This window comes from Eschrichtius robustus, chromosome 1 (genome assembly GCF_028021215.1).
Source record: "Eschrichtius robustus isolate mEscRob2 chromosome 1, mEscRob2.pri, whole genome shotgun sequence".
Lineage (NCBI taxonomy): Eukaryota > Metazoa > Chordata > Mammalia > Artiodactyla > Eschrichtiidae > Eschrichtius > Eschrichtius robustus.
The window spans coordinates 170,080,522-170,090,056 of NC_090824.1; the positions used below are offsets into that span (position 1 = coordinate 170,080,522).

Sequence of the window (9,535 nt, forward strand, 5' to 3'; positions counted from 1 at the left end):
CAGAGCGTAGCAATGGGTGACAGTGTCTCCTTCAGGGCATCGCAATGCGGTGAGGGGGTCTTGGGCGGTCTCAGCACAGTGAAATTGCTCCCCTGGGGAGCTGAAGATGTTTCCCATCTTCCTATCTTCCCGCAGACCACGCCAGGATGAACAAATCTTCTCCAGACTGAATCACACTGACGCTCCCAAACCCTTTCAGAAGTTTCCCAACTCTTGAACTTAATATGGAAGCTTGAAAAGCTACACATTATTTTCCCTTTATTGTATTGAATATACTTATCTCTGTATCCAGTATTTCATCTTTTTTTTTTTTTTTTTTTTTTACTAGTCTCTGAAACAACAGTTGTGAAGGCCTCTTTTCTACCACACTGTGTTGATTTGGGTTTTCCTTACCTTCAAAAATGTCTCACTGCATCATCCTTCTCTAACCCTGCCCTGTCACTCCTTTTTTCCCCTATTTTATTTCACTTATCTACATCTATTTTTATCTCAGCTCAGACACCAGAAGAATTTCTAATATGCTCATTTTAAAGTTTGACATTATCTGTTGGGATCAGAGGTCAGAATCTGTTTGACGTTAGGAAAGCTTGCGATGGCCAGCAAATTGAGGACTGTGGGATTCTTCCTTTTGTGGAAGAAGAATGTGCTGGGAGGTTTTTTTGTTTTTGTTTTTTTGGTCACACCATGCAACTTCTGGGATCCTAGTTTCCCAACCAGGGATCAAACCCCGGCCCCCTGCAGTGGAAGTGCAGAGTCCCAACCACTGGACCACTAGGGAATTCTCAAGAATGTGCTGGGAGTTTGATAGACCCTAAGCCCTGGAGTTTTTTGTGTTTGGAGTCGGGCACACTGGTCATAGCGCCATTTTTGGAGCAAGGTGACCCCAACAGTAGCACTGGAAAATGCCATCTCAAGGGGGACCCTGGACATTCCCTTTTCTGATTTTTCTTTCAGAATATCGATGGATCCAGACTCTGTAGGACTTCCTGAAGTCTTTCCTGTTGAGCTCATCCTCTGTTGAGCCACGACTTTATCAAATTATGGTACCACACATGGGCCTCTCTTCCCACTGGAAAATTCCAAAAGCAGCCAAAATTCTAAAAAGATAAGCTAAAACACATGGGAAAGGCCAACTGTTCCAAACTATAAATTAAAAAAGGTATTCAAAGAACTGATTGGCTGAGGTCTCAGGCATGGGCCCAGCATCTGTCTCCACTGGGGTTTGTCAGGTATCTTCGAGGGGCTCTCTTGGCATTTTGGGTGGGACAATTCTTTGTTCAGAGCTATCGCACACATCATCAGACGGTTAGCATCCTGGGCCTTCAGGCACCAAGTAGAATTTCCATGTTATCATGGCAACCATGATGACCCCTACACATTTCCGAATGCCCCCTTGGAGGTGGTCTCTCCTCCAACTGAGATCCGTTAGCTCTGTCCTAAAGAGTATGAATGAATGATTTCAGAGCACTTTGTTTAGTTAGAATTTCATGTTTGTAATCAATTCTCTAGATCAAAAGCTACATTTTTAAACTTCCAGTGAGTTAGTAGGACGACCAGATCCAGCCAGAATCGTGCTAGTCTCCCACTGTCAGCCCTTAGTTGTTTAGAGCTTTTCTGCGTGAAGTGTGTCCCCACAGGAGCAGCTCATTAGAGCTTGTTAGAAATGCAAAAGCTACTGGATTAAGAACTGTATTTTAGACAAGATTGCCACTGAATCCATATGCACTTTAAATTTTGAGATGCAGTGCTTTAGAGAATACCCTGGACAGTCTTGTGACAGCTCTTGTAGTTAGACTTTTCCCCACTCAGTGGCACAAATGATTTTGATCCCAACCCCAAATGGTATTAAATGCTTCCCATTTGCACTTTGCCATTGTGATGGGAGCAGCAACGACTCTACCAAAGACCCACTGTGTTCCTCACTAGCTTGGGCTCCAACCACATCAACTAAGCTCTCTTATAATTGTGAGAAAGCCAGATTATCAGGTGATCTCAAATATTCCTCTTACCGTCTATCAGAGTTTTTTTCTTTCCCATTATGGTTTATCACAGGATATTGAATATAGTTCCCTGTGCTATACAGTAGGTTTTGTTGTTTATTTTACATACAGTAGTGTGTATCTGCTAATCCCCAACTCCCAATTTATCCCTCCCCTACCCCTGCAACCACAAGCCTGTTCTCTATGTCTGTGAGTCTGTTTCTGTTTTGTAAATAAGTTCATTTGTGTCATATTTTTTAATTTTTTATTTGTATTTATTTTTATACAGATTAACTTTCAGACATTTTCTCAATTAAAAAAAATTTATTTATTTATTTACTTACTTATTTTTGGCTGCATCGGGTCTTAGTTGCGGCATGCGGGATCTTTCCTTGCAGTGTGCGGGCTCTTCCTTGCAGTGCGTGAGCTTCTCTCTAGTTGTGGCATGTGGGCTCTCTAGTTGTGGCATGCAGGCTCCAGAGCGTGGGCTCTGTAGTTGTGGCATGCAGGCTTAGTTGCCCCATGGCATGTGAGATCTTAGTTCCCCGACCAGGGATCGAACCCGCGTCCCCTGCATTGGAAGGCAGATTCTCAACCACTGGACCACCAGGGAAGTCCCTGTGTCATATCTTAGATTCCACATATCAGTGATATCATATGATATTTGTCTTCTGCTGGCCATCTGTATGTCTTCCTTGGAGAAATGTCTATTTAGGTCTTCTGCCCATTTTTTTTTTTTAACATCTTTATTGGAGTATAACTGCTTTACAATCGTGTGTTAGTTTCTGCTTTATAACAAAGTGAATCAGCTATACATATACATATATCCCCATATCTTCCCCCCCCCCAAAAAAAAATGGTTCTGAAGAACCTTGGGGCAGGACAGGAATAAAGACGCAGACGTAGAGAATGGACTTGAGGACACGGGGAGGGGGAAGGGTAAGCTGGGACGAAGTGAGAGAGTGGCATGGACATATATACACTAACAAATGTAAAATAGATAGCTAGTGGGAAGCAGCCACATAGCACAGGGAGATCAGCTCGGTGCTTTGTGACCACCTAGAGGGGTGGGATAGGGAGGGTGGGAGGGAGACGCAAGAGGGAGGAGATATGGGGATATATGTATATGTATAGCTGCCCATTTTTTGATTGGGTTGTTTGGGTTTTTGTTTTGTTTTGCTTTGTGTTATTGAGTTGTGTGACCTGTTTGTATATTTTGCAAATTAATCCCTTGTTGGTAGCATCATTTGCAAATATTTTCTCCCATTTAGTAGGTTGTCTTTTCATTTTGTTTATGGTTTCCTTTGCTGTTCAAAAGCTTTTAAGCTTAATTAGGTCCCATATGTTTATTTTTGCTTTTATTTCCATTACTCTAGGAGAGGGATTTAAAAAGATATTGCTGTGATTTACGCCGAACAGTGTTATTCTACCTATGTTTTCCAGTAGGTTAATTTCTTCTTTTTTTTAACGTTATGATTTTTTTAAAATGTTAAAATCCATTTGTTTTACTTATTCTTTTATTTAATTTTTTATTTTATATTGGAGCATAGTTGATTAACAATGTTGTGTTAGTTTCAGGTGTACAGCAAAGTGATTCAGCTATGTATATATACATATATATGTTTTTTTTCAGATTCTTTTCCCATTTAGGTTATTACAGAACATTGAACAGAGTTCCCTGTGCTATACAGTAGGTCCTTGTTGGTTATCTCTTTTAAATATAGTAGTGTGTACATGTCATTTCCTTTTGAGAGAGCTATGGAAGGGAATCTTCCTCACTTCCCTTGTTCATCCCTGTGTAGGGAAATGAAGATGATGTGACACTACAGGCATGGCCCTGGAGGAACTGGAGTGCTTGGATTAAGCCAATCCTGAAGGCTGTTCTACTGAAGTCCTTCCAGGTGTAGGACGGAGGGTCTAGTCGACTAGGTTAGAGTCAGGAAGCAGTGACATGGGAGCTATACATGTAAATGTGAAGCCATTTCAAGTCCAACTCTGGTGTGGCTTGCAGGCTTTTGGTTTACAACAGTAAAATCATCTCTCTGATGTATAGTATGTTATGGTTTAAAAAGTAGTCTCACATTCAGGTCTTGCTTGAGAGTAACTGTGCAAGGCAAGGACTATGCCCCACTGCACAAGTGAGGGAAGGAAAACACAGTGGGGGAAAGTGCTTGTCCAAGGCTACTCATCTTGTAAGAGGCAGAACTGGAATCTGACCTAAGTTTGCTTCTACATCAAGGTTACTTTCCCTGACTTTCCTCCAAACCCCAGGCTGCTCAGATCAAGGCATTTGTACCCACAAACATGTAATGAGGGCCCAGGCTGCCCTCCAGAGCGGCGGGACCAGGAATCTCTAGATGCTCAGCAAGTAGGAAAGGGCGGGAAAAGCCCCACTGGGATACAACTGCTGTCACTAAGGCTGCTGCCACCATGACAGTATGACCTCTAACATTTGACCCTGCCCAGGTCCTCAAGATTCAGTGGCCCAGGAGCCAACATGTAGCCTCCAGGCTCCACTAGGGCAGGAGAAAATGACCTGGTGCCCCTCAGCTGATGGAAGATTCCCCAAGATGGACATTAGGGTGCTATGCTAGGGACCCCTAAATGGCAAAGGTTCCCCCAATCTCTAAGGCTCCTGCCATCTCCAAAACTCTGGTGGCAAATGCAATGAATAACCTTTAGTCACCTCCTTCCTCTGGAAAGTTTTCTTTCTTTCTTTTTTAATTAAGGCCTTCAAATAATTTAAAGAGAATTTAATCCAAAAGATGAGAGTAGAGTTGATGATGGGGTCAGGGAGCTGACCTCAATCAAAAGTTAGGAAAAAGATACATGTGAGCAATAACATCGTTGGATTCAAATTTAGTCCCAGAGCTACAACTGAGTCTGTGAGTGTGTCATTTGGACACATGCTATGTGTTGCACATACCCTTTTGTTTCTGCATGAGCCCAGGCACGCCACAGTGGTGTTGTTGCCTTTTCTTTTTAATCCTAGGTTCGTTTTTAGATCCTAAAGCACAAAACGGAATTCAGGAAGTGTGAATTTACTTGAACCAAACTGAAAAAAAGTTTTATCAGCCTCTGCAAAATGCGGCTGCAGAATTCTCAACAGTTTTAATTATAACACACTAAATAAATACAGTAAGCAACTCTTTGCTCTGAGGTTGAAATCTCTATCTATTTTTATCTCCAAGCAGATAACAGACCAGAAGGGAAAGTTACTACATTGTGAGTAGATTATTGAATCTAAGCATCAACAACTTCTTTGACATTATTTTGTACTGCATGCTGAAGAAAATCATTTACCTGAAGATATTACTGTAAACAGACTAAGCAAAAAAAATTAAGACTTTTTAGAAGAAATTTTCTTCCCACAGGCAAAGAAAGAGTAAGCACATGAAAAACACTGCTGTGCACATTGTGCTCTCTCCATACAATGGAATATTATTCAGCCTTAAAAAGGAAGGAAATTCTGACACAAGTGACAACATGGATGCACCTGGAGAACATTATGCTGAGTAAAATAAGCCAGTCACAAAAACACACATACTGTATTACTTCACTCATGTAAGGTCCCTAGAGCAGTCAAATTCACAGAGACAGAAAGTAGAATGGTGGCTGTCAGGAGTTGGGAAAGAAGGTTATGGGGAGTTACTCTTTAATGGGTGCAGAGTTTCAGTTTTTCAAGATGAAAAGAGTTCTGGACATGGATGATGTTGACGGTTGCACAACATTATGAATGCATTTAATACCACTGAACTGTACACTTTAGAAATGGTTAACATGGAAATATAAAAAGGATCATACACCATGATCAAATAGGATTTATATCAGGGAGGCAAGGATGGTTCAATATCTGCAAATCAATCAGTGTGATACACAACATTAACAAAAGGAAGGATAAAAATCACATGATTATCTCAACTGATGCACAAAAAGCATTGACAAAATTGAACATCCATTCATGAAAAAAACTCTCATCAAAGTTGGTATAAACTGTCACTATTTGCAGATGACATGATACACTATATAGAAAGTCTCCACCAAAAAAACTATTAGAACCAATCAATGAATTCAGTAAAGTTGCAGGATACAAGATTAATATACAGAAATCTGTTGCTTTTCTATACACTAATAATGAAATATCAGAAAGAGAAAGCAAGAAAACAATCCCTTTTAAAACTGCATCAGAGAATAAAATACCTAAGAATAAATTTAGCCAAGGAGGTAAAAGACCTATACTCTGAAAACTATAAGACATTGATGAAGGAAATTGAAGATGATACAAAGAAATGGAAAGATATTCTGTGTTCATGGACTGGAAGAATTAATATTGTTAAAATGTCCATACTACAAAAAACAATCTACAGATTTAAACCAATCCCTATCAAAATACCCATGACATTTTCCACAGAACTAGAACAAATAATCCTAAAATTTATATGGAACCACAAAACACCCCGAATTGCCAAAGCAATCTTGAGAAAAAAGAACAAAGCTTGGAGACATCACGGTCCCTGACTTCAGACTATACTACAAAGCTATGGTAATCAAAACAATATGGTACTGGCACAAAAACAGACACATAGATTAATGGAACAGAATAGAGAGCCCAGAAATAAACCTACACACTTATGATCAATTAACCTATGATGAAGGAGGCAAGAATATACAATTAATGAAAAACATTCTCTTCAATAAGTGGTGCTGGGAAAATGAAACAGCTATATTTAAAAGAATGAAATTAGAACATTTTCTCACACCATATACAAAAATAAACTCAAAATGGATTAAAGATCTAAATGTAACATCAGAAACCATAAAACTCCTAGAATAAAGCATAGGCAGAGCACTCCTTGACATAAATCAAAGCAATATTTTTTTTGGATCTGTCATCTAAGGCAAAGGAAACAAAAGCAAAAATAAACAATGGGACCTAAGTAAACTAAAAGCTTTTGCGTAACAAAGGAAACCATAAACAAAATGAAAAGACAACCTACTGAATGAGAGAAAATATTTGCAAATGGTATGACCAATAAGGGGTTAATATCCAAAATATACCAACAGTTCACACAACTCAATATCAAAAAAAACCAAAATTAAAGTTTTGAAAGAACTTTATTAAAAGAACCCAATTAAAAAATGGGCAGAAGACCTGACAAGACATTTTTCCAGAGAAGACATACAGATGGCCAACAGGCACGGGAAAAGATACTCAACATCACTAATCATCAGAGAAAAGCAAATCAAAACCACAATGAGATATCACCTCACATCTGTCAGAATGGCTATCATCAAAAAGACCACAAATAACAAATGTTGGTGAGGATGTGGAGAAACCCCTACACTGTTGGTGGGAATGTAAATTGTTGCAGCCACTATGGAAAACAGTATGGAGGTTCCTCAGAAAACTAAAAGGAGAACTACCATATGATCCAGCAATTCCACCCTGGGAATATATCAGAAGAAAATGAAAACACTAATTCAAAAAGATGCATGCATCCTAACGTTCATAGCAGCACTATTTATAATAGCCAAGATTTGGAACCAACCAACCTAAGTGTCTATCAACAGATGAATGGATAAAGAAGATGTGTCATATATATATATATATATATACACACACACACGCACACACACACACATATACATATATATTTACATATATATATATATCTCAATATACAATGGGATACTACTTGGCCATAAAAAAGAATGAAATTTGTAATTTTGCAGACTAGGATGGACCTGGAGTATATTATGCTTAGTGAAATAAGTCAGAGAAAGAGAATGCTATCACTTATATGTGGAATCTAAAAAATAAAACAAATAAATGAATGTAACAAAACAGAAACAGACTCACAGATATAGAGAACAAACTAGTGGTTACCAGTGGGGAGAAAAAGAGGGGAGGGGCAAGGTAGAGGTAGGGGATTAAGAGTTATGAACTACTATGTATAAAATAAATAAACTACAAGGTTATATTGTATAGCACAGAGATATAGCCAATATTTTATAATAACTTTAAATGGAGTATAATCTATAAAAATATTGAACCAGTATGTTGTACACTGAAATTAATATAGTGTTGTAAATCAATTATACTCCAGTACAAAAATGGTTAAGATGGTAAGTTTTTTCTTTTTGTCAGAGTATCTTTATTTATTATTTATTTTTAATTTATTTTATTGAAGTATAGTTGATTTACAATGTGTTAATTTCTGCTGTACAGCAAAGTGATTCAGTTATACATATATATACATTCTTTTTCATATTCTTTTCCATTATGGCTTATCACAGGATATTGAATATAGTTCCCTGTGCTATACAGTAGGACCTTGTTGTTTACCCATTCTACATATAATAGTTTGCACCTGCTAATCCCAACCTCCCAATCCATCCCTCCCCCCCTCCCCCTTGGCAAACATAAGTCTGTTTTCTATGTCTGTTGAGTCTGTTTCTGTTTTGTAAATATGTTCATTTGTATCATTTTGTTTTAGATTCCACATATAAGTGATATCATATGATATTTGTCTTTCTCTGTCTGACTTACTTCGCTTAGTATGATAATCTCTAGGTCCATCCATGTTGCTGCAAATGGCATTATTTCATTCTTTTGTATGGCTGAGTAGTATTCCATTGTATATATGTACCACATAAGATGGTAAATTTTATGTTATGTATATTTTTACCACAATAGAAAAATTGAAAACAGGGACGTCCCTGGTGGTCCAGTAGGTAAGACTCTGTGCTCCTAATGCAGGGGGCCCAGGTTTGATCCCTGGTCAGGGAACTTGATCCCACAAGGTGCAACTAAGAGCCAGCATGCTGCAACTAAAGATCCTGTCACAAACAAAAAACCCCATACTGCTCTGAAATAATTTTAAAGTGTAATTCTCCTCTTGACTTTCAGAAGAGCCCTTAGTGAGGGCAGAACTCTCCCTTTCTCACCTCTCCGCAGTCGCCGGGGCCTTGGTGCTCAGGCCATGAAAATGAAGACCCCTCCAGTCACCACCGCAGCTAGGCTCTGGGGACAGTGGGGATCCAAGAACAGAGCGCCCTGGCGTGGTCGGCTGGGGCCTTGGTGAGGGCTGCAGGTTGAGGGAAGGCCCGGGGGATTGCATACCTGCCCTTGGCCTCACTTCCCTGCTCTTCTCCTAGATGATTCTATCAGAAATGATTTGGGCCCAAGAATGGGCCTGTGATGCCAACTCTGGGCTGAATTCCTCCCCTGCATGTGGGCATCACATCGTAGACCCTGATCTTCCGTAGCAGCGTAAGAAAGGGAGGGCAAAGCCGGGAGCAGAGAACAGACGTTGAGAGGTTCACTCACTTATTTTCAAAGCAGGCCACACTACCAATGAGGAAACAGGTGCACAGAGGTGAAGAGCCTTGCTGGAGACTGTGCTTCACCCCAGCTCTGTCTGACTCAAAGCTTTGAATTACATCATAATTTCCAAAAGAAAGGGTTAGGGAACCGTTGACCATAACCACTTGCCTTGGCCAGGCATGATGATAACCGTTTGCCTGAGTTTTCTCACAATAGGACGTCCTGATAA

The 9,535-nt window shown here is 39.6% G+C and overlaps 1 non-coding gene across 1 annotated transcript; it reads left to right on the forward strand.

Annotated features, from left to right (window-relative positions):
* Window positions 1-8,696: 8,696 nt before the first annotated feature.
* On the forward strand, window positions 8,697-8,769 carry TRNAR-CCU (transfer RNA arginine (anticodon CCU)). The gene has a single exon. It is a non-coding gene; the product is annotated as a tRNA-Arg (tRNA).
* Window positions 8,770-9,535: the final 766 nt, after the last annotated feature.